Raw genomic sequence first — 23,112 nt, forward strand, 5'->3', positions numbered from 1 at the left:
GTTGAGTAAATGTGTTAGAAATACTTTCTCCTCTTTCATGTCTTGCATTTTGACTCATTAATGGCATCCTATGATGAACAGAAGTCTTTGTTTTCATGTAGCCCGATTCATAAGTCTTTCCATTAATGGTTAGTGCCTGCAGTCCTCTTTAACATATTTTTACTTACCCAAGAACACGAAGATTTTATTCTGTTTTATTCTGCAGACTTTGTTTTGCCTTTTCCATTTCCTCTCTTTTAAAGGACACGTATTTGCTGATAAGGAATTCTCTTTTGATAATGTTTCATTACAGCACTTTAACAATACCATGCTATTGTGTTTGGGCTTCCTTGGTTTCATGTGAAGAGGCTACTCTGTGCCTGATAAGTAACCCTTTGAAGGAAATATGTCCTTTATCACTTGTGGCACGTTAATTTCTTTCTTTCTTTTTATTTTTTATCAGTCTGAGCATGATATGGCTAGACACTGTTCCTCTTGTATTTTTCCTACTTGAGATCTGATGTTGTGACTTAATATCTTCAAATGGTTTAGAAAAAACAGCTAGTATTTCTTCATATACTGCTCCCTTTTACCTCTTCAGTTAAACATTTTTTTCCTGTATGACTTCTGTCTTTTGTACTCAACATGTATGTTTTTAAAAAAGTTTTTTAATGTTTATTATTTTTGACAGAGAGGCAGAGAGACAGAGAGCCAGCAGGGAAGGGGCAGAGAGACAGGGAGACACAGAATCGGAAGCAGGCTCCAGGCTCTGAGCGCTCAGGACAGAGCCCGACGTGGGGCTCAAAATTACAGACTGTGAGATCATGACCTGAGCTGTAGTCAGCCGCCCAACTGACTGAGCCACCCAGGCGCCCCTCAACATGTATGTTTTTGAATCCGTATCTATATCTGTATAATCTATCATCTGTTTCCATACCTACATTATATGCATACAGTAGGGAACTTAACTTGATAAAATACACTTTTGAAAAAACCTGTTATTAATATTTAATGTAAAAAAAATTAAACACTTTATCCCAAGAGTGGGTATAAAGCAAAGGTGTCAGCTGTCCTCACTTCCATTCAGTATTGTTCTGGAAGGCATTGCAATAATTTAAGAAAAATAAATGTATGATTTGTGTATCAAATTCTATGAAATACAGAAGATAGTATTGAACTGGTACATGAATTTGCAAGGCCTCAGTATACAAGAACAATGATAAAAATAAATTATATATTTTTGAGCTGAGGGAAGTCATGGGCTTCCCTCAAAAATAGGTGTGACCTTGAATTAAGCCATTTTCTTTAGCCTAAGTTCCACCCAACCTTTTGACTTGGTGAGTCAAATAAAAAGTAGTTCATGATGGATAGTGCTGGCTTTTCAGTCATTTGGAATTTTGTGGTCAAGTGATTTACCCCTTATTTAAGGAGAGACATTTGGTTAAGTATACTGGAATAAAGGCTAATTAATCCCATACATCCCCACAAAACCCACCAACCCAACAAAATGATGATAAACATTGAAGAAAATATTCTCCATGGGAATAGGAAATGGTGAAAATCTTGAATGAAAACACAAAGCAAACACCAAATACTGTGGAACATGGATCAAAATGAATAAGGAAGATTAAAACTCACAGAAACACTCAGATCTTGAGGAGGAAGCATATTTCTTCATATACAAGTGTGTTAACCCTAGGAGTTCTCTCCCATCATCCTGCATTAGATCAATGAGATACCAGGAATATGAGTATGCATCTGAGAGACCATTTTGCCAATTAAAGAGGCATAAACTGATCTTTGATAAGGGCTCCAAGCATACACAATGGGGAAAAGAGTGTCTCTTTAACAAATGGTTTTGGGAAAACTGGATATCCATATGCAAAGAATGAAATGGGACCCTATCTTATACATAAAAATGAAGTTAAATGGATTAAAGACTTAAATGTAAGACCTGAAACCGTAAATCACCTAGAAGAAAACTTAGAGGAAAAGCTTCTTGACATTGGTCTTGGCAAAGTCTTCATGAAAATGACACCAAAAGTACAGACAACAAAAGCAAAAGGAGACGAGAAAGACTGTGTCAAGAGAAAAAAGAAAGAAAGAAAAAAAGGAAAGAAAGACTGTGTCAAACTACAAAGCTTCTACACAGCAAAGGAAATAGTCAACAGAGTCAAGAGGCAACCTATGGAATGAGAGAAAATATTTGCCAACCATATATCTGATAAAGAGTTAATTTACAAAATACATAAGGGACTTCTACACTAAATAGCAAAAATTTAAAAAATACTAAAAAAAATTATATATTTATACATTAACAATGAAAAACTGGCAATTGAAATATAAAATATTTCTATTTACAATACCACCTAGAATAGATGGAATCTCTAGGGATATGTTTAAGCTCATGTTTAAGAGCTCATCACTGGACTATATAAAGCAATGCTGAGAAAAATTAAAGATCCTAAATAAATAAAGGGTATATATCATGGTGTTTGATTGGAAGATTCAATATCACTAAGGTATCAGTTCTTCTCAAATTAATTGATCAGTTATGTACAATTCCAATAAAAATTTTAGTAGACTTTTTAAAATAGAAATTAAAATACTGATTCTAAAATTTATGTGGAAATATAAAGGACCTAGAATAGCCAGTTTTGAAAAAGGGAAAAAAAAAAGGGTGATGGACATACGCTATGTGTTTTCAAGACTTACAGTAAAGACTATCAATTAAGACAATGTAGTATTGGCTTAATGATAGAGAAATGGATCAGTGGAATAGAATAGTAAGTCTAGAAATTGATGCACACATACATGGTAAGCTGAAATTCAACACAGAAACAGAGGTAATTAGGGGCACCTGGGTGGCTCAGTCGGTTAAGTGTCCAACTCTATTTTGGCTCAGGTCATGATCTCATGGTTCTTTAAGTTTGAGCCCCTCATCGGACTCTGCGCTGGCAGCACAGAGCCTGCTTGGGATTCTCTCTCTCTGCCCTTCCCCTGCTTGTGCTCTCTCTCTCTCTCTCTCTCTCTCTCTCTCTCTCTCTCTCTCTCTCTCAAAATAGATAAATAAACTTAAAAAAATAAAAGAAACAGAGGCAATTAAATAGGAAAACAATAGGTTTCAACAATGGTGCTAGAACTATTGGATATTCATATGAAAAAAAAAAACAAACCTTAATCCTTAACTCACACCATACACAAAAATTAAGTTGAAATGGATTATAAACCCTAAATAAAAGCTAAAAGAAATCTTTTTGAGGAAAACAAAGGAGAAAATGTGTGGCTTTGTTATAGACAATGATTTCTTAGACAGAAACCATGAGTAGTAACCAAACAAGAAAATATATTGATAAATTACACTTCATTAATGTTATAAAGTCCTGCTTTTTTGAATGACACACTAAGAAAATGAAAAGCAACAGATTGGGAGAACACATTCCCAATACATCTATCTGACAAGAAACTCTGACAACACAATCAAAATAGCCAAATAATCCAATAAAAAATGGCAAAGGCAGTTCTTCAAAAAAGCAGAGTTGTGAATGGCCAATTAGTCCGTGGTAAAATGCTCAGTATCATTAGTCATTATGGAGATGCAAAGTATGACCACAATGAGATAGCAGCATAAACTCATTGCAATGACTGAGATAAAATACAAAAAAAAAAAAAATTGAAATACCAACTTTTGGCAAGGATGTGGAACATCTGGATCTATCATCTGTTGCTATTTGGGAATACAAACTACTCTGGAAAACATTTTACTACTTTCTTATATACTTAAGCATATTCTCACCAGGCAACAGCAGTTCCACCCCCAAGCATTTACCCAAGAGAAATATATATGTATATTTATTTATGTATATATATATATATATATATATATATATATATATATATATATATTTATGTATATATATATATATCTCCACAAAAAGGCTTGTATATGAATGTTTATTACAACTTTATTTACAATATCTGCAATCTGTAAACCAAAGCATCCAACTACAATTGAATGGAAAACCAAATTGTGGGATACTCAGATAATGGATACTATTTCACAATAAAAAGGAACATAATAAAGATAGGACACAAAACAGTACATACTTTATTATTATATATTATGTATTTATATATTCGCATACACACACAGTGTAAGTCTGTACACAATTCTAGAACACGTGAAATTAATCTGTAATGGCAGAAAGTATTTGGTTGCCTGGAATTGGAGGGTGGGTGGAATTTTCGCCAAAGCATCATGAAGGAACTTTTGAGGAAATGGAAATGTCTATTTCATAATTGTCATGATGTTTATATGGGAATCTTCATTTATAAATTCATCAAATGATATAATTTAAAGAATGTATTTATTGTAATTTAAAGTTTAACTTAATGTAATTCTTGAATTTTCAATGATTGGACATTGAGAAAAGAAAATACTGGTAGTTCTGTGATAATGTTATCCTTCTCCAGAGGAATTCTAATATTTGTTTTCATCATCTCTTCCAGTAAGCTAGTCCTGGTATAAAATCCCCTTAATCCACCAACGTGGACGTTCAGGATTTGTCATGGCTGTTTTCTCTGGTCTGCCCTTCTTCCTAAGGCATAACCCTTAATTCTATGTTGTTGCTCTTTGGGAATGCTTCAATTTCGAGCCCTTTGTGTTTACCCTTCACCTTGGCTCCCCCAGAATTCCAGCCTCCATCTCCAGGGCTGCCAATGTGCTGCTTTACTCTTTGTTTCCCTGCTGTACTTTCTGCTGGATTCCCCATGCTTCCCTCATGTATGTGCTCCTTAAGAATCTCAACATGCTAAGATGGGACACTGTAAGCAGAGGTTTACCTCTTTTCTCTGCAGTTCTTTTTTCTCCAGCATCGAGTTCCTGGAAGTTTGGACTCCTTTGGTTTCTTTCATCACGTTTAAACAAACATTTGACTCCCTACTGTGTCTCTGGTATAGTAGCAAATGTTCAAAAGCAAATATATATATATATATATATATATATATATATTATTTGCTTAGATCTTTGCGTAGACTGTGTAGACCATTATGAGGAAGATAGAGTAAAAATCCAGGAAATGATTTCGGAAAGATTTAAAGAGGTTCACAGTAAAATATTGGATTTAACATGATCCCATGCAGGGGGTGGTATGAAAGGGAAGAACATCACTGTTGCCCGGAATTAGAGAAGACTTCTTGGAGGTGTTGCTAGGTGAGCTAGACCTTGACTAAAGAACTGGGGCTCTGTAATTGGAGATAAGCCTGGATTATGATAGATGTTAAAGGAGTCTGAGAAGATGGGTCTGCTTCCAGCAGAAAGCTTGGGATGGGAAATAGTTAAGCCAGGATAGTCATGGAGTAGGCCGGGAAGCTGTCTTTATCCTCTCTATCCATGAGACATACACTAATTAGATATCTTGCCATAAGTCACATACTTAGAGGCAGATGTAGGACTAAAGCAAAATTTTCTGATTTTCCTCTAGTGTCTCTTCCTTACAGACACATTTTTTTGGTGCTAAGGAAGAGCCATAAAAGAGCCATGACATCTCTTACCTGAAAATTTGAAAAGAAATATTGCCTGGGCTCCGAATCACTGGGCTCATCTGGGAAATATATGAAGAAGAGCTGATAAATCTGGTTTTGTTCGGGTTTGATGTGGAATATGAACAGATGCTCATGACCCGTTCATGGGAGTGTTGACAACAGAGTAGGATTGATATACTCAGGATGGAGTCACACAAGGCTGGAAGATACATCACCACTCAAATCCTATTAAAATAATTTGTTCACTAAACAAATATGTGTTCTGGTTGCACATTATTCCTGCCTCCTGAGTCTCTGGAGTTATCTGAGGCAAAATTATCCGGAGCTCCTGGAGAGTAGGCTGCGTGCCTTTCTTATTTGCCTTTGCATTTCTACAGTCTAGCAAAAGACTTGGCTAGTAGTTGGTTCTGAACAAACATTTGATGAATTAAGTTTATTTTTGTCTGCTGTGCTGTGGAAGAAAGAAAGGCACGCACAATGAACAATACATTTGCCATTTTCATATATTGCTATTTATGATGTAAATTGGTTCAATACTTTTGGAAAGATATTTAGCAATAGATACAAAAGTTATAAAATTACATATGTTTATTAAAATCCAACTTCTAGATGCCTCTTCTAAGGAAATAATAAAAAAAGAGTAGTTTTGATGAATCTCTTCACCAAAGCTATTGAAAATTCTTTATAAAGCTATAATGAATAGAAATAGTAATAATGTCTAACAATAGAGAAATATGAAAGAAAATATGCTAGTTTCAATACTTTGGAGTTATTAAAAAGGTAACTATGGCTACCATGTAGAATGTGGAAAATGTATCCTCTATATTAAATTTAAAAATTAGAATACAATGAATGTATACTATACAGTTACAACCATATAGAATAAATAAATATGCTAGAAAGGCATACAGAAGATAATAGTTTTGTAGCATGGAGGGCTCATAAATTCAGATGGGCACTGAGCAGGTTCCCATGAAGGTGAGCCGTCTGAACAATCCCAGTGGGTGGTGGGTTTGAGAGGGGAGACGGCATCAGTGAGGGCTGCTAGAGTTCAGCTCCAACTTTGCAACTCAGAACTCAGTAACCAGAGGAAAATCTTAATGTCTTTGGGAGCAAGATATGTACTATATCTTATCTAACTCACAGTGTTTTTTTGTGAAGCTCACATGAAAAAAAAGAAGGTGAAAAAGATCTTGAAACTAATGCATGATGCAAATACTGAATGGCTATCCTCATTCTTACTGGCATTTATACCAGTAATGATGATGCCACTGAATCTTGAAGGTTCTTAATATTAAGGAGTCCCTTATCAGCAAATACATAACCATGGAGGCGAAGACCTTAAATGTCAGGCTGGCAATATCAGTGGTAGGAACAAGAGCCAGGTTGAATGTTCCAGATTAGAGGAAAGGTAGAGAGAACAGGAAATCTACTCTCTGCTGCTACAGCCATCATTCTCCGTATCACAGGGTTCGCCCTACACATGGGAGCACAACCCCGTAGATACACAACACAAATCTCCAGTTAGTATTTGCTAATCACTAACTTTCTCTCCTGAGAAATCATGTTCCCAGTGTTCAGTCTAAAAATAATTATATTTATGCTATTTGCTACTACATAGCGATTCCATTCTCTTTCCCTGCATTCTTCGTGCCTTTAGGTGCTACACTCATTGGAACAAGAGCTAATTCTTGTTTTGGCACGGTTTGTCCTACTTCTGTGCACTGCTTATAGAATTCTAGTGAAACGGAATGCTAAAAACAGGAATGCAGAATAGAAATAACCCCAAACATCCCAGGAGAACGTGAACTTGGTAATGTATATTGAAGGGGATAAAATTAGATTGTAGCAAGGGAAGGCTGAATGACATTTCCTGTTTTATCTTTGACTTTCTGCACGACCTTGGAAAAATTGCTGTATTCAATGCCATAGTGCCACTCTGATTCAGACTTCTGCTCATTCGACCCAGGCTTCTACAGCTCGAATAGCTGTGGGAGGGCACTGGCTCTCCACTTACTCATGAACCATTAAGATTTACTAGGGTCAGCTACCCGTGGCTGTCATTTCATGATTCTGTCATTAGTAATTCCTTCTCAGCTTTCCAGTTATCTTCTTCTATAATATGACTTCCGTATTGCTCCTACAAAATGTTCCGAGACTGTTTGCTTAATGATATTTCATCTGATTCATACTGAATATGTCATTCAAGTTCCTAGAATGCCCTCTCGTGTCATCCGGGAAAGTAACAACACAATGGAAGCTCATGTACAGGTTACTGAATAAGTGATTGCTTATCAAAACTTTGAGAAAGTCAAGGAGTGCCTGGGTGGCTCAGTCAGTTAAGCGTCCGACTCTTGGTTTTGGCTCAGGATGTCTCACGGTTTGTGAGTTCGAGCCCCATGTCTGGCTCTGTGCTGGCAACATGGAGCCTGCTTAGAATTCTCTGTGTCCCTCTCTCTCTGCCCCTCCCCTGTGTTCTCTCTCTCTCAAAAATAAATAAAAACTTAAGAAACTTAAAAAAATAACTTTGAGAAGGTCTTTCATAGTCATGCCTCCTTAACACAATAATAAGGGGAAATGGTCTACCAAAGAGGCTAGTATCAATTCAATAAATGTCTATTCTTCCTTTCTTTACCTGCCTTTTAAGGATGCACTTGAGCTGTATGTAGGCCATTCATTACCTTTATTTTACAAATTTAAGAAAGTAAAAAGGTTCAGCGAGCCTAAAAGTCTAATTTTCCCAACACCTATTAACTAGGAATTTGGGATGACTGGACTCGAGCCTGTTTATTTATTATTAGTTCATTAATTCATCAGCTCAATGACCGACATTTAAGAGTCAGCAATATTATTGCTACTGTTTCAGGAACTGAAAGCTTATATTCAAGCGATTATAAAACTTCCCAGCATACCATGTTCCCCAAAATGGGTCATGGTCTTCCTAATAAGGATCTTCTAATCTATGATGATTGGATGAATTAATAACATTATTTTTTCATATTAGTCAGTTGTTCATTCACCAAAAAGAAAAAAAAAACACTAATGAGCTGCTTTCTATATATAAAATACAGTGATAAATACAGTATCAGTGTGTGTGTGTGTGTGTGTGTATGTGTATACGTATATACATACATATACACATATATATATATTTCATCTAATTTTTTTCTTCATGAATTTGAAACAATCTGCATATTTAACAAGGTCATTGCTAATAGAGGCTAGGTGATATAAGAGAAGAAAATGGCATAATGGTTGTTAGAGAAATAACATAGACTGGGGCTCCTGATTGGCTCAGTTGGTTAAGCATCCAACTTTTCTTGATCTTGGTTCAGGTCTTGATCTCAGGGTCATGAGTTCAGGCACCACGTTGAGCTCTGTGCTAGATATAAAGCCTAATTAAACAAAAAACAAAAATAAAGCAAAAACAACAAACAAACAACAACAACAACATGGACTTTGGCATTAGAGTCAAAATTGAATATCGGCTCTTCTGTTAATTGGTTATGTGCATCAGGACAAATTATTTAAATTTTCTGTTTTAATTGTCTCCTTTGGTAAATTGGAGATAATCCCACCTTCAGGGGATCCGAGAAATATATAACAGATCTAGAACATGACCTGAAGCACAGAAGTGTTCAATAAGCATTAGTTTTTCCCCTGTTCGTAATGGAAGCTGCCATATTCCGGATGCTCCTATACCACTGAGGAAAGCATTTAGGTCTGCGGTACTAAGGTACCCATCACAGTACCCATCATGAGGTCACGGATCATGTTCACCAAAATCTCCTCCAGAAGTGCCAAGCTTTCAGACTATTGACTAGCGCCTACATGCTCTCCCTTCTACAGTTCGGCATGATAGAATCTGATGCACTTCTCTGCCCATCCCCTCCACTCCTTGGCCATCCCCTCCTTGCCCTGTCTCAAGCATCAAGGATCAGCACAGCCCCCTGTATGGCCATTTACATCTTGAAATATTCTCTTTCTCCTTGCTGTCCTCTGGGTCTCTCCATGGAGTGGCCACTTGCTTTTTTCACACCCCGTATCTGTCAGGACCAGGAAACGGGGTTGGAGTCTGTCTTCAAATCTATGGCCACTTGGAGATCATCTCCTTGCTTGCAGTGAAGTTGCTGAATACAAAAAAGAAAACAAAACAGCCTTCCCTTAAGAAACTATAAATAACGACCCAAAAAAAAAAAAAAACCACCTACAGTGGAACTTAGATATCATTTCTGTCATCTGCTCCTCTCTCAACTCCTTCTCATAGCAAAATTAACAAAATGGTTGTCTACATACATCTTCACTTGATTACCCCTATTGATGATTCTATTTCTCTGTAGCCATTCTAGTCACATTGATGCCCCCACCCCAGGCCCCTCTGAGAGGGGTGGTGGGATCAAAATTGGACCCAAAGTGAAAACGGTCTGGTACATTCTACTATAGTCACTTTGGGTTTTCTTTGGTCCCTTCACATAATTGCTCAGACTTCTAATTCGTCCCCTTGCCCTGCTCCTCTCTAGGATAGCAAACAGTTGTATGAAGGGCTTTACACATCTGTAAGGCTTGTGACACAAATACTATATATTCTCTGTGGAATCTAAAAAAAAAAACTAAGCTCATAGAAACAGAGGGTAGATTGGTGGTTGCTGGGGGAAGGGTGGGATAGGAGGGAAATGGGTCAAGGTGGTTAAGGGTTGTAGATTCCAATTATAAAATGTGTAGGTTCTGGAGATTTAATGTTATAGCGTGGCAACATAGTTAACAATGTTGTATTGTATAACTTGAAAGTTGCTAAGAGAATACGCATGAAAAGTTCTCAGCACACGTGCACACACACTAATTATAACTGTATGAGCTGACAGATATATTAACCTTATTATGGTATTTTGCAATATATACACATATCAATCATTATGCCATACACTTAAACTTACTCAATGTTATATGTCAGTTATATGTCAATAAAACTAGGAAAAATAATTCTTTTTCTAGAAAAAAAGTGATTTTATTCTAGAAAAAGTATTATTTTTCCCAATCACAGGGCCGTTGTAGAAAAATTGAACAATACGGAAATAAGTCTCATCCTCCAGAAAACAAACAAACCAAAAGTCTGCGTGGCCTTGGAGGCAAAAGGTCTCCAGACTCCAGTGCTGGTTCTCAAATGTGCCTGCCTGACAACTGCTAATATATGGGCTAAGCCATTCTCGTCTCTGATTGTTTTGCTGACATCTGCCACCGTCTGCAGTCAACGAGTTCATGTTACAGTCAATTCTGCTCTAATGATTGTTTTGAAAACACGATTGATATATTAGGGAATAATTGAGCATAAATCCTGCCTTCATTTGCTTCGCTCATTTTCTCGAGCGGTAAACACAAGGGGAATGCTCACAACTGCCCCTGGCGGAGCCGAGCCCTTGTGGGCACACAAAACGCACACAGGCGCGCACCTCCGTCGTCTCCTGCTGCCTCACTATACCCATGTGGCCGGACCCCTCCCTTCCCCATCCAGTGTTGTAACTTCCTGCCCTCCCACTGTCTCTGGAACTCCCAAGCTGCAACTCTTCTGGTGTCCGGTTCCACCTGCAAATCCCAGCTCTAACTAATTCAAGGTATACTGCCATGTTTTTGAGTATTTATTAACCGTGTAGGATTTTTTAACCACTTACCATGTATACATTGTGCTTCCATTTTTATTAAGTCCCAGTACTTATTTTTATGTGTCACTCATCAAAATTTTTGAGTGTTTTGTCCAAGCCTCATCTTTCCAGGAAGCCTTGAAGTCTTTATTGCTCCATTTGCCTAGTGTGGTGATTTTGGGGAATGCCTGTGCCTCCTAGAGCAGCACTGACTATACAACCCATTTAGGCTCAGCCAGGGTCCAGCTGACCTTTTCTTATGACCTGCTTCTTTTCGGCGGTCACTGAGGCTACACCCCACCTAAACTTTCCACCTTCCCTTTTATACAAATCCTGGTCTAGAAGCTTGACCTTGCACTATTCTCTGTTCCCTTTCCCACTCTTCACTGACCCCCTAGCAGGTTTGCAGGCCCTGAACTCATTTTGTCCAACATGGTGGGGCTGAAAAGGTCCAGGAGGCCACTGCACCCTCTCTGTGTCACACCATCAATCATGCCCATGTAGATGGAACAGGTCACCTGTCACAGGGGCCTTCTGGAAACCCGGACAGGGCAGGATAAGAGTCCCTCTATCCTGAGCCCTCCTCTCCGCTCCCCTGGGCACATCCTCCATCTGGGCTTTGGAGATGCAGGAGGAAGAGGTGAGGGTACGTGGCCTCAGTGTGTCCTTCCTTCTGTGGTTCCCTTTCTGCCTTCCCTGGTGCCTGCTCCATACACCTCAATCTGTTTTCTGCTCTGACACTCACCAGAAACTGCTCTTGGTAACGTCTCCAAGACCTTCCCTTCACCGCGGGCAGTGAACAGCTCTCTGTCTTTATGTGATGGAACCTGTTCCAAGACTTTGAAGCAGGTATCCTTCCTAATTTCAAAGTGGCCTGCTTGACCTCTGGCCTCCCCGGTGGTTCATGCCAAGTTTGCTTCTCAGACTCCGCTCCAGACTGACTTCTCACTTTGGACTTCCTGGGGGTTCGGGCCGGAGACCTGCCTCTTCTCTTTTCTCTGTGTCCTCTAATGGCTCCATCTACTGCTGTGGCCTCAGGTGTCATCCACATGCTGGCTTTCTCACATCTAACCCACACTTTCCCCCGAGCCCTACACATATGTCTGGCTGGTAATCTCTGCCAGGAAGTGACAAGGCATCTTAAACTCAACCTGTCCAAACTCATGCTGTACCCTCACTGGATTTTATTCCCATCACTCCGTCTCAGATTTGGACAGAGCTCTTCCCATCCTTGCCCGAATGGGCTCTTTACATTATCTGCTCTTTATGTCACTAGATTCTCATTGAAAGTCTGGCTCGCAGGTATGTGGTATATAGAGTCTGTTGTCTGAAGGTTTTCTGCATATGAAGAAGGTGTAGATGGCCAGGAAGAATAACACATAATAGTGATGGTAGGAAGATATGCAAAGAGAATTTTATTCTCATATATTGCTGATAGAAATGAGAGTTTTAGTAGCTTTTCTGGGAAGAGATATGGAGCCATCACTTCCACTCCTGAGAATCTCTAACATTGAGATAAAACACCAATGCGGAGTAAAGATGTTTAAAACAGCATTGCTTATAGTGGCAAAGAGTGGCAGTGAGGATAAAACCCATCTACGGACAGGGATAGATCAATGGCAATGCAGCCCTATCAGGCAATTATCATGTTCCCAAGTAAAAATGACTGAAACGTATACAAGGTAATTTGGGTAGAGTTCCGCAATGACTGACTCAAGCTAGAAAAAGATGCGTCTAATATCTTGCGTGCTTGCAAACATTTTTATGTGATTGAGCCTGGAGAAAGGTATCCGATTGGAGGTGGGAGAATTTGGGGTATGTTTGCCCTTCTTTATTCTTTTATCGGACACACACACATGAAATGTGCACATAAATTTCCACAAAAGTTACTCTATTTATAAGAAATAAGAGCAACCCCTCTCCTTCTCTGCTTGCCCTCCCCGCTCCCCCCCTCCTTCCACGTTTTCCCCATCTCTGTCACCGCACCTTATCCAAGGCGACACAGACTGTCAGCACTACTGCAATAGGGAACGAATGCAGTCCTGGGCATATAGTAGGTGAACTTTAAATAGGTATGGATTGGGAAAAAGGAACAAATTACTGGGTGAAGAAAGAAATATTTTCTTACTCACAGAGCATAGGAATATTTTAAATGAATTGAGATCCCTGACGCTACATGAATGTGTTTGTGTGTGTATATGTATCGTACATACACACAGTATACATACACATACACATGTATGTATATATACATACACATACACGCAAATATTCTATGTTCTGTGTGTATGGAGGTAATTCTAATAGAGTTAATTTAAAACTGTGTTACAGGCAGATGTATTTTTCACAAAATGGGGATTTTTGTTGTTGTTGTTTGGAAGATGAATGAGACATGGCATGGTTTGTCTGTGAGGTAAGACAGTAGGTTAGAGAAAATCAGACCAGATCAGATTTTGATACGTGTCACTGCAGCTGTCATAGGTCAGAGGGAAGATACGTTCCTTAACATTTTTGACTACTTCTTTCTGTCTGTAGGGTTGTATTTCCTAAATAATAGCAACTGACGAAAAGATCAAATTAAAATTAAATTGGATCTGAAATGCCAGATATCTGACCAAACCTCTGAGAAATCGATGAAATAGTCCTGTCTGAAGGCTGGGACCAAACGTGATCTCATCCATGTCAGCAGAATCAGTAATAAAACACCAAGGTGCTTCCTGACCTCCAGGAGAGGTGAACAATGCTGAATCAATAAATATTTAGCTGAAGCAAATTTGGGCTAAGAATCTCTATAGGAGGTCATGTAAAATGTGACATCTCCTAGATGTTGTAACTTCCCTGTCAACAACACTAACCCTTGAAATATGTGTTCACAGTCCTATGTCCTTTTCAACATAGAAATGCAAATAAATGAATCCTCTATTTACTATTTTATTATTCTGATAACTAGAATGGATACCACCACAACCCCAAATCAAGACACTAAGTAAAGCATTTTTCTTTCTTTCTTTCTTTCTTTCTTTCTTTCTTTCTTTCTTTCTTTCTTTCTTTCTTTCTTTCTTTCTTTCTTTCTTTCTTCCTTCCTTCCTTCCTTCCTTCCTTCCTTCCTTCCTTCCTCCCTCCCTCCCTCCCTCCCTCCCTCCCTCCCTCCCTCTCTCTCTCTCTCTCTTTCTTTCTTTCTTTCTTTCTTTCTTTCTTTCTTTCTTTCTTTCTTTCTTTCTTTCTTTCTTTTTTTCTTTTGAAAGTATGGGTGTGTGCACAAGTGGAGGAGGGGCAGAGGGAGAGAGAGACAATCCCAAGCAGCCCCACGCTCAGGACTCCCACAACCCTGGGATCATGACCTGAGCCAAAATCAAGAATCGGATGCTCAACCAACTGAGCCACCTAGGTGCCCTAAGGAAAGCATTTCTTTAGCCAAATAATTTAACTTGTAATGGAGTACGGAAGTTGAAAGATTCAGGGTTGAGAGACTAGGTATATCTGTCTTTGAACCACTAGGCTGCCAGCTATATAAGATTAGAAGAGTGATAGGACTTGGCTAACCCTGTCTTTGTTCATCTGTAAAATGGAGAACATCATGTCTGTTTGTCATACTGTGTGGTAACTAAATTAGGAAACATACATAAGTACCCTGCACATCTGCCTACTAACAGGCACATGGCAGAATCCTGCAAGTACACAATCAGATCTTCACACTGGACTTAAATGTAGTCTATTGTAACTGCAGGGTCATTGAGGACATAGATTCAGCTAGAGTTTTATTTTGTTTTTGTTGCTTTGTTTCACAAGCACAAAAAAAATCAGTGTGGATTTTTAAAAAAGGATTTATGCAAAAGGATAAAGTAACTTAGAGGATGGATAAGAACGCTGGGGAAACAGTCTTGGAAATAAGTCAGATACAACAGGAGCCAATTTGGCTCAAGGTTTCTGGCCTCAAGAAGCTGAGACTCAAGAGACTTAGTTGGCTTCCATCACCTGGATGAATGCACTTTACCATCTTTTTTTTTCCCCCCTACCCTGTGCCACTCAGCTCAAAATTTAGAGATTCCAGAGAAATTCTGATCGGCTTACCTCGAGTTACCGGACCATCTTTGTTTGTTTGTTTGTTTATTGTTTTTTATCTGTGGGAGTCAGGCACCTCAATACTACTTTGCAAAGGAGAAAAGGTAATTCCTCAAATCACAGCTCAACCTGTTCAGAAAGGCAGACTTTATCGAATTAATTATAAGACAATTAAATATCAGAATTAAAAATTAATGAAAAGGGGGGCGCCTGGGTGGCTCAGTAGGTTAGGCGTCCGACTTCGGCTCAGGTCACGATCTCGATCTCGCGGTCCACGGGTTCGAGCCCCGCGTCGGGCTCTGGGCTGATGGCTCAGAGCCTGGAGCCTGCTTCCGATTCTGTGTTTCCTTCTCTCTCTGCCCCTCCCCCGTTCATGCTGTGTCTCTCTCTGTCTCAAAAATAAATAAACGTTAAAAAAAATTAAAAAAAAAATTAATGAAAAGGAACACATCACTACAAATTTCTAAGCCCCCCCCGCATTGACTCTTGAACAAAATGGAAAAGCACTGAATAAAATTCTTTAGGTGACAAGGTAGTGCCAACATGGCCGACAGGGGCCAAGGGAGTTGTTCACCTGTGAAAGCCATGCCCCAGCAGTCCTCAGAAGTGCGAGCAGTACCTGGGGCAGGGCCAGCTTGAGGCTCTGGGCCTCTTCTCCTCCTTCAACTGGTTCAGTCTGTTTAATTCTTTTCTTAGGTAATGAATTTCCACGTAAGCTTCATATAAAAATTGATAAGTTCTAAAACGCACACCTAGGAACAGCAGCAAGAAAACAATTTTTTATAACATTTTTATTCAATTTTGAGAGACAGAGAGAGACAGAGCTCAAGTGGTGGTGGGACAAAGAGAGAGGGAGACACAGAGTCCGAAGCAGGCTCCAGGCTCTGAGCTGTCAGCACAGAGCCTGACACGGGGCTTGAACCCACAAACCGTGAGATCGTGACCTGAGCCGAAGTTGGATGCTTAACCGACTGAGCCACCCAGGAGCCCCAACAATTTTATTTTATTGTATTTTACTGTATTTTATTTTTAAAATAAAATACTTTTTTTTAACTTTTTAAAAAACTTTTTAAAAGTTTATTTATTTATTTTGAGAGAGAGAGCACAAGCAGGAGAGGGAGAGAGAGAATCCTAAGCAGGCTCCAGGCTGTCAGTGCAGAGCCTGACACGGGTCTTGAACTCACACACCATGAGATGATGACCTGAGCCCAAACCAAGAGGCAGATGCTCACTGACTGAGCCTCCCAGGCACCCCAAAAAAACAACCTTTTTAAAATTACCGAACAAAGGAAAAGAACAGCATCCTAGCCATGGGGGCCACTACAGCATCTCCGATGTCATGGAAGTGATGGGGGAAGGGTTAGCCTTCACCTTGCCTTGGGGCAGCTTCTGTTAAGCAGGTGACCTATGGTCAGCTTAATGCTACAAATACCGTACTTATATTGGTACAATATTTTCCAGTTTTGCAAAGATCTCAAAGGAACATGGCTCATTTGATCTTCACAGAGGGCAAGGGACCTGATGTTACCTCCACTGACAAGTGCAAAATGGAGGTGCAGTGATAGACTCTCCATGACAGTCCTAGAAACCAGCCGTCCTAACTCTTAGTGTGGTACTTGTTATAATGGGATTTCAATGAAAAAAAAAAGGTGGAATCCTTCCCTCAGATACAAATGATATGAGATCCCCGTATTTAAAAACAGAAAGAGTGGGGTGCTTGGGTGGCTCAGTCGGTTAAGCATCTGACTCTTGTTTTTTTTGGCTCAGGTCATGATCTTGTGGTTTGGGAGTTTGAGGCCCATATCGGGCTTTGTGGTGACAGCACAGAGGCTGCTTGGATTCTCTCTCTCCCTCTCTCTGCCCTCGCTGCCCCCCTGTCACAAAATAAACTTGAAGCAATTTTTTAAAAGTTCGAAAAATTAAGAAAAAATAAAAGCAGAAAGAGTGGAGCCATCATGGTCGGATTGGGGCAAAGGGCCTGGGGCTCCCCTCAGCCCGCCCTCCTACCTCTCAGCCTGGAACATGAGCAGGGCTCGAGAGGTCTGAGGAAAGTGGTGTTTTGCATTCCACAGTACGAACAGTCTTACCAGCTTTACCGTCAGGGATTTAATTGTGTCTCTCTTCCTCCATTTTCTCCACATCATGTAGTTGGGTTTTTTTTTTTTGTTTGTTTGTTTGTTTGTTTTCTGTGCGGCTTGGGTCCCAGGGGTCAGCTCCAGTGAAGGAGGCAGTGCAGGTGGCACTGTTGAGAAAACAGGCTGGGGACACGAAGGCAAGATGCTCCTTTGGTTTTGTGTTTCTGAAGTTGACATTGATTTATGGTGGTGCTCAAAGCAAAGGCATGGGACTGCCATGCCACTGTTTCTGTGTCATGAAAAGACACAGGGGGCCTTTTGTAGAGTTTTTCTGTGTTAACCGAAAATGTCCCTCAGAATCTGAAGTGCTCTTTTCCCGGCCATAATTATAGCCACCTTTGAAAGAATATCCGTGGTCCTGACCAAAGCTGGTTTTATTGTGCGGTGATATTTCCCAGGTTCATCTTCCATGTGGATAGCCTCTAATGCAATTATGTAAGTGTTCCCATGTTTCCATGTCTGAACACCGCGTGTGATAATACCCCTTCCCCTCTCACTCCTCATGATACAGAATTCAAGTCCACCGTGCATAGACCATGTCTGCTCTTTCTCTTCCTTCGCACACACTACTCAGTCAGACCAAACCCAGGCCTGAGGGGTCTTCAGCTGTATCAAAAGTAGGGCCATCTCTAGGGACAGATGGAGTCTGGGGTTCAGGGCTCTGCAGTGCTGTGAAGAAAAGGGACACAGAGGAGGTGGCAAGACAATGGGGCTTGGTGACTTGTTGGCTGTAGAGAGGGAAGGTCATGGTCACTGGAGGTTGTGGCACAGGAGGGCATGATAAAGAGCCCTGTGGTTGGGAGAACTAGCTGGCAAGAGCGTGAAGGCAGAAACAGCAACATGATGAAGGAGAAAAATGGAAGCGAGCTGAAAAACACCTTACTTTGCACTTGCGAATAGGAATGACCTCACTGCTCATATGATATCAGTGATCTGATTACAAATTAAATTGATCAGATGTTCAGGTTTCTTGTCATTTATAAATGTCTGTGTGTGTGCTTGTGTTCACATTCAACTTTTATTACATGTTCTTTACCTTTCTTGTGATGAAACAGATCTTGCTACCCATGTGTTAAAAAAAAAAAAAAGGAAAAGGGAGGTTTTAGGAAGAATAATGAATTTGAAGTAATATTTTAGGTTTCTCCAGAGAAATGGAACAAATAGAAGGTATCTATGTATTGCAAAAGATTTATTGTAAGGAGTTGGCTCATGCAGTTATGGAGCCTAGCAAGTCCAAAGTCTGCGGTGTAGGCCAGCAGGCTCAGACCCAAGAGATCCAGTGGTGCACTTCCAGTTGGAAAGCCAGCAGCCTGGAGACCCAGGACACCCCATGGCTCAGTAAAGTCTGAAAGAAGTCTTCTATAAAATTCCTTCTGGCTCAGAAATTCAGTCGTTGGTTCTGTTTAGACCTTCAACTGATTGGATGAAGCCCACCTACATTAGTAAGAGCAATCTGCCTTACTCCGAGTTTACCAATTTACATGTAAATCTCATCCCAAACACCCCCCAAGTTGACACATGAAATTAGCCACCACTGGTAGGAGGAATGCAGATATAAAAATGGTGACTATTTTAGGTTCCAGGAAAAATGATGAATACCTTGCAAATAGAAACGTGTCCTATGCGTAGATTATGAGCAAAGCATCTTGGTTTGATGAAGCAAAGTCCTAAGGTAGAAAATTTTAACAAGCATGTCAGCACCTGGGGAATTCTCCATCTGATACAAGCTCTTTTCTGGATCTATCACGTACTATACTTTGAATTCCAGTAACTTCACTTTTATGTTCTTAATACTAGTCACAATAATGTACTTACCTTTCTTTCCACAAAGCCTAGAAGATTTTTAAAAATTTTTTTAATGTTTGTTTATTTTTGAGAGAAACAGAGACAGAATGTGAGTGGGTTGGGGCAGAGAAAGAGGGAGGCACAGAATCCGAAGCAGGTTCCAGGCTCTAAGCTGTCAGCACAGAGCCCGACGCAGGGCTCGAACTCATGAACCATGAAATCATGACCTGAGCCAAAGTCGGATGCTCAACTGACTGAGCCTCTGAGGTGCCCAAGACCTAGAAGATTTTTGGCACAAGGTAGGTACTGCATAAATACATGTTGGTTACATTTTGAAAAATCATAATTTACAATGTTTGGCAGTTTGCTGACAAATTGTTGACAATTTCTTTCCTGTTTTTAATGTTTACTTATTTGTAGGGAAAGGGGCAGTGGGGAAGGGACACAGAGATAGAGGGGTAGAGAGAATAATCCTAAGCAGGCTCCTCACCATCAGTGCAGAGCCCAATGAGGGGCTTGAACTCACGAACCGTGAGATCATGACTTGAGCTAAAATCAAGAGTCAGAAGCTTAACCGACTGAGCCACCCTGGCACCCTGACAATTTATTTGTTGAAAGGGAGACTCATTCACTTGATTACATATTTTATAAAGAATATATATGAAGACGATGAGGCATCTGGCTGGCTCAGTGGGTGGAGCATCTGACTCTTGATCTCAGGGTTGTGAGTTCAAGCCCCAAGCTGGGTGTGGAGCCTACTTAAAAAAAAAATGTATAGGAAGAAGAAAACTAATTTGTACAGAGTAATTCCCTTGACTCAGGTTTTCTGATTGATCTCCCCACTCACAAATACTTTCTATGACAAGGGATATCATACGCTACAGGGATAAAAAGCAGAATCAATCTATCCTTACTTTTTTATACCTCCCTTTATTTCATTCCTCTCAACCCAGATGTCCTCTGGGATTCTCTCATCATTTGGAATTGAATATTTAAATATATAAATACTCCCTGGACCATTATGTCGAATATAGAATATTTTATATAATTCAAGTTAGCACTGATCAATAGTTGAACCGCATGTTTCTGGAAACTACTGAATGAATTTTCTCATATTAATGAGCTTCTCTTGGGTTTGCCCAAATCAAACATCCTTGGCCCTAATACTCAAATGTTTTCTCTGTCCCTGCATTCTTTCACATTCCTACCCACCTCTCAATTTCCAGTGGCACTGCCATCATCCTGCCATCTGGACCATTGCAGCAACCTCCCTGTCTCCATTTTGCTTTCCTCCAATGCACATCCTCCCCTGCTTTTAGCAGAGGTGAACATTTCCAACCTTGAGCCTGCCTTTGTTGTTTCCCTGCTCCAGATTCTTCTGTGACTCTCCATCATCTAGATGGCAAAATCCAAATCCTGGTCCCTGTCCCTGCTGATAGTCTTACCTTTTAACCCTCAAGTTTATCTTCCTACTCATCTACTCATTTCCATGCTCTTCACTGGCCTCCAATACCTCCCTCTTGTTCTGTCTGGCAAACTCTGCTTCTGTTGCTAGTCTCAGTTCAAGCGCTCGATATATTTAACTTTTATGTGGAAGTCTCTCAGTCCTGTAGCTAGGCTTACACTCTCTTCTACATTATAGTGGCACTGATAAAATTGTACATAACACCATGCCACTAGAAAAATAGCATGTGAGGGGCGCCTGGGTGGCTTGGTCGGTTGAACGTCCGACTTCGGCTCAGGTCATGATCTCACGGTCTGTGAGTTCGAGCCCCGCGTCGGGCTCTGTGCTGACAGCTCAGAGCCTGGAGCCTGTTTCAGATTCTGTGTCTCCCTCTCTCTCTGCCCCTCCCCTGTTCATGCTCTGTCTCTGTCTCAAAAATAAATAAACGTTAAAAAAAATATTAAAAAAAAATATTAAAAAAAAAAAAAGAAAATAGCATGTGATGTTGAAATCACTTTTATAAACATCTATGTTCCGTTAGGAGCCGTGAGCTCTTGGTCTGTATCTTCCTAGTACTAGCATCTAGCAGAGTCCTTGGCATGTAGCAGGGACTGAACAAATACTTGTTCAAGGAAAGAATAAGTGTCTCTCCCCCATCTCTTCTCACAATTACAACCTGCAGCTGAAAATTGTCTTCTATTTATGAACTATGATTCATCTTAGGCCCAGGGAAATTACTGAAAAGAGGTATGTCTGTTTTTGAAAAATGATAGTTAATGGTAGTTAACAGTAGAAAAGGGGAAATGGCATGCCCTCCTCTTCCCACCCCTGCCTTTCCTGAGCCCTGTGGCAGCCCCCTTTGATTCAGGAGAGGACATTCTCCCTTCAAGGTGGTTATGCCCCCAACATTCTTCACTACCATGCAAGGAACTATTTAGGAGCAACAGGAAATCAAAGAAAACTCAGTCTCTGTACCAGGATATTTAAAGAGGAAGGAGAATAAAAGCATTGAGTCAAGTATGAAGTGCCTGTTACTAGACACTGGTTTTGGCTGTTAAACTAACAAAGTAAAGTTCCCATAGTGATTCTTCGCTTCCTGCTCCGGAGTGAATGCGCATTTTTGACATAACAAAACTTGAAAAAGACACCTGATGGTAACACCAGGTTCTCTGGTTTCTCTTCAATTCCACCTCACTCATATTTCTTAATTGTCTCATTTTCTGTTTTAGATGTGTTCAATTGGGCAGCAGAAATAAGTCACTGGAGAGGAATGTTTGAGAAAGAACCTAATTTCCTCCCTACTTTCTTAATAGGACATTCCCACGTACTCACACACACCGAAATAATTGTTCTAGAGTGGAGATAATGAAGGATTCAAACTTACATAAAGGTGATAAAATTTTATGATTTTCTCTGTGGAGGGGAATTAGTGGGAGGGGATTGAAAGTATAGCTGAATACATTACATTACCTTTGTCCGAGTCACAAATTTGCTCGTGGTGGCTTGTGTGGGAGCAAGATGGATATACACTCTTTTGGCTGACCAAAGTTCCTGGAATATGTGGAGCAGACACATACCAGTTATCTTATAATTAACATTGAAACTTGGCTTCTGGCTCATTGCCTTCAGAGTGAGCTAATCTGTGCTTGAATGCTAGACACCCTTCTATAAATGATAGTTCTCCAGACTGCCTGAGCATGAGCTCAACCCGGTCTCCATTTCCAAGCCACTATTTCTTGGTATCTTCTGGGTTAAATAAGCCTGTTTGTCTACTACTCTTGAGGTAAGTTAACTCTGTGGGGCCATGAGTTTCCTTCCAGACATCCTGCCAGAGCTGTCACGTAGAAGGGAAGGAGGACTGAACATGAAGACAGGTGTGCGGGTGGGAAGGAGTGAATCTTCAAGTTTCTGGCTGATGCAAGTCCAGGATTTTTAAGGACATGAGTAATTCTGTGTCTTTTAAAGGGCAACCTATAAACATTGGAGTTTCTGAGCAACGGATAGAACTGGAATTCAAGGATGAAACTCACAAATAGCAAGTCGTGATTTCTTGCCGTTATAGAATAAGGTCAGTGTGATTTCACTGTAGCCCTGAGTAAATGTGTGTCTTAAGAATCATCTACTATGGTTTGGATTTGAAGGAAGATGCTTCTCAGAGGACGTGGCCAGAGTTTTAGTAAATTGATATGCTAGGACTTGTCACCAAATTATATACAGTTCCTCAATTATTGCAGCCACTCTTTAAGATTAGTATTGCTGTTCTCATTTTATATGTGAGAAAATCAAGGTTTATATAGGCACAGAAACTTGCCCCTAGTAAATAATTGGAAAGCTTAGAATTCAAATTCTATTCTGTCTGACCTCAAAGCTAAACTCTTTATACCACAGTGTTAATCATCGTTTGGCTAAAGGGGATCTATCCCTCAACTTGCTTGCTCTGCTTTTGGTGATAATCTCTATGTCTGGGGGAAATGTGTCACTGACCACAAAGCCTACGAGCTATTAATCACCTCAGTGTCCTGGCTCT

The sequence above is a fragment of the Neofelis nebulosa genome, chromosome 6 (assembly GCF_028018385.1).
Source record: "Neofelis nebulosa isolate mNeoNeb1 chromosome 6, mNeoNeb1.pri, whole genome shotgun sequence".
In the NCBI taxonomy this organism is placed as follows: domain Eukaryota; kingdom Metazoa; phylum Chordata; class Mammalia; order Carnivora; family Felidae; genus Neofelis; species Neofelis nebulosa.